The sequence below is a fragment of the Astyanax mexicanus genome, chromosome 7, assembly GCF_023375975.1.
Source record: "Astyanax mexicanus isolate ESR-SI-001 chromosome 7, AstMex3_surface, whole genome shotgun sequence".
In the NCBI taxonomy this organism is placed as follows: Eukaryota; Metazoa; Chordata; class Actinopteri; order Characiformes; family Acestrorhamphidae; genus Astyanax; species Astyanax mexicanus.
In genome coordinates this window covers 17,956,207-17,959,871 of record NC_064414.1, presented here as the reverse complement: position 1 = coordinate 17,959,871, position 3,665 = coordinate 17,956,207, and the positions used below count along the sequence as shown (strand labels likewise).

At 36.0% G+C, this 3,665-nt stretch overlaps 1 protein-coding gene across 1 annotated transcript in view; it reads right to left on the bottom strand.

The window, feature by feature from the left end:
* The window catches only part of phf10 (PHD finger protein 10), a 297,697-nt gene that overhangs the window by 40,538 nt on the left and 253,494 nt on the right, over positions 1-3,665 (bottom strand). The gene's annotated exons all lie outside the window — the stretch shown is intronic.

Here is a 3,665-nt window from a genome sequence, read left to right as displayed (position 1 = left end):
CCTGGCTCTTTCTTTTATATTAATAATGGATTTTCAAATAGTCTGTACGTTTAAGAGAGGGAATTTAGAGACCCCTCTGGTGAGAATGTGTAATTTAATTGCAGTGATATCATGCTGAAGAGTACTTTAATTTTTTTTTTTTTTTTCGTGGTGTTGTCCCCTTTTTCCCATTGTTGTTTAAGGAACCAGCAAACAGTGCCTAATGCCTCCAAGTGCGCTGGCTACTCGGCAATGCTGCACCAGCAGCAGCTCGAAAAGAAGCGGTGGCTGACTTCACACGTATCGGGGGAGGCATGTGTTAGTCTTCACCATCCTGGTGTGTTGGGGCATTACTAGTGATAGGGGGAGTCCTAATGAGGGGGTTGGGTAATTGGCCATATATATTGGGGAGAAAATGGGAAAAATTAGAAATAGAATAAAAATAAATAAAGGTTGAATGTATGACATTGAACCAACGTTGATTTACTTTTCAAAATCAATGTTATTTAACGTTGAAATACCAGATGGGTCTGTTTCAGCCTTATTATATAAATTTAATCATAGTACTAATAATAAAAAAACTAAAAAAGCCCTTTTCAGTTTTAAATCGAAATTGGATCAGAGCTGAAAAAAGTGCATCGTCCCATCACTATTTAAAGATGTGATGAAAATTCTACCAATTTCTATTCTTGCAGGGATGATCACACCTGTGCACTGATACCATTTATAAGATTATTTTATCCCCTCCACGTGCAGGAAGGCTATTGCTGTCAATTAAAAAGAAAAGCAGCTTTACAGAAATCTGGTAGCAGGACAAAGGCTCAAACAGAACACAGGATCTCCCCAGTGAGCAACAGCGGCAAGAAGAAACTTACATGTATGAGATGCCCTGTTCCTAATGTTGCCCAGCCTGGCTCTCCACTGCCCGCTGTGTTACATTCCTGCTCTACAACTCTGCACTGATCAATGTTAACACACTCAACAATCTGTTTCTATATTAGCCATAGCTCACATTTTTACATTCATAAATTAGTACCTGTTACATTAGCTATAGCTCACATTATCATTCTGTAATGTTGTTTTGTTCTGTTATTTGTTTGTTGTTTGTTTCCTCTGGGTTCCTCTGACTGAGTCTTGGTTCCTTTCAAGGTTTCTTCCTTTTAAAGGGAGTTTTTCCTTGCCACTCTTGTTACCACAATAATTGACATCTCTGTGGTGCTGCTCATAAGAGGTATGGACCTGTTTTTCTCTGTAAAGCTGCTTTGTGACAACTAAATAAAATTGAATTGAATTGAATTAAATTGAATTAAAGAAAGAACTCCCTCAGAGCTGGAGGAAGAAACCTGGGGAGGAACCAAGGCTCAAAAAGGGGGGCCATTCCCCCTCTGGTCAGCCACTTAAATGATTGATAAAGAATCACTATATAGCAACATAGTTCTATTATATTTATGATTAATAATGTAAGTGTATAATTCAATGGTAATAAGAATTACAGCAGTGGAAATAATTGGAGTCTATAGAGTCCAACTGTTTTAAAAACTGTAATAAAGTCATATAAACAGTGGTTAGTGGTTAGCACCTTAGACTCCCAGCATTGGGGTCTTGGGCTCAAGTCCCTATCTGGGTAGACTTTCAATCTTCTCCCTGAGTGTAAGTGGGTTCCTTCCCACACTAAAAAAAAAAAAAAACATAAAAATGTTTTTTAAAAATATATATTTTTTATGGTTTTTTTTTTCTAAATTGTCTTGGTGTTAATGTGTGTATGACTGGATTGGCACTCTGTCCTGGGTCAACTCCTCAGTGCCCGATACAGTCCTCCAGGTGGATGGTTTTTCTGGTTAAGAGTAGGCTGCATTCGATTGGCTGCCACTTCTCACTGGTGTGTGCGTGTGGATGAGTGCTGAGTGTAAATTATTTTTTTCAAAGCGTCCTTTGGTGTCTAGAAAGGCACTATGACTTCATTCATTCATTCACTAGTAATACACTTAATTTCCTGTATCTAACAAAAGAGACTACACACACATAGGTGTGTGCTATATCGTATCGTATGCAATAATATTGCCAACATTTTGGAATATTACGAACGATATTATACCCTGAAATATCAGCCACCCCTAATTATCACATGAGGGTACTACTTTTTTGCTATGATTTCATATTCAATGTTACATCTACTAAAGACAGATTATATCTGTCCAGTATAATTTATTTTACTTTAATCCTGGATATATGGAGATATATGGAGGGCATAATTAGTATCATGACAGTCTGCATCGTCTACTTCTGTTGCAATCTGATGAAAAGTCTTGTATTTTTTTAATATCTCAGGTAGGGGTGTGCCATATCATATCATATGCAATAATAGAATTAAATTTTTTGTCATATTGCCAAGAGTATTGTTATCGCAAAAAATACTCTGTAATATCATGACCTAATTTTAGGGCCATATTGCCTACACCTACACACACATTTTATGTTCTTATTATCTTTTAACACTGAAGATAGGACACTTTTATACATAAAACGTAAAGCAGCTTGTTACTTACTTGTGTTGGCAGCAGTATAGACATTAATGGCTGTGTGTTGAGTTATTTTGAGGGCACAAGAAAATTTCCACTGTTACACAAGCTGTTCTCTGACTACTTTACATTGTATTAAAGTGTCATATCTTTAGTGTTGTCTCATTAAACAATATAATCAAATATTTACAAAAATCTGAGGGGTGTTCTCACTTTTGTGAGATACTGAATGTATGTTATCATTAATGGACATGTTTTTTAAAAAAAAGGAAAAAAAGAAATGGGAACCTTGCTTGAGTGAAAGTACTATGGCAATACACATCAATTGTAATAATAGTAATAAAAAAACAACATAACATACAAAAAATATTCATTTTAAATCTCACTAATAAATAACTGAATAGTAGTAAAAAAAAATCAAGAATTCTGAGGACAAATTTATTCTCTGCTATAAAAGAAAGAAGGAAATGACAGCCTGTGTTTTGGCCAGATGGTGGCATCCAAATAACATTTTCACCAAGAGATCAAATAGAGCTCCATTCATGCTGAGAGAAGTTAATCATTGCCTATGGTACTATAGTAAACTACACTAAGTATACTCCATAATACTAAAGTGTATTACTAAGTTTTATATATTCCACACATTTACCACCATCACATACAGTGTAATAACGTATTGTAAGTTGAGAACATGGCAACCCAGACAAAGCGGCAGCAGCAGAACTCCACCATCATGTATGTGAATGAATAGTGATCCAGTGATTAATCTCTGGGAGAAATCCCTGATTTAAAGTGATCAGAGAGGAATTTGGACGATCCCTGTTTTAACTTACCTGTCAGATGTGAACAGGCCTGTTCTGGCCTGATCAAAGCTACCCTTATCCTCAGCTTTCCCTCGCTGTCAGGAGAGACACAGATAAAGAGCCTGCCCTGTCCACCTTTGCTCCTGATTACACGTCTTGCAGGAAATGGCCCACTAAAGTACCACTTCAAAAACCATTTTGCTGTTGTGTAATAGATTATATTACTACAGTGGTGTTACCAACACACTCATACAGGAACACTGTCATAATGCTGAAAGACACAAATTTATATTGTGGATTTTAATCTTTTTTCAAGTTCAATTCAAATAATTTGGTTTACTATTATTTTAACTTCTCATTACAA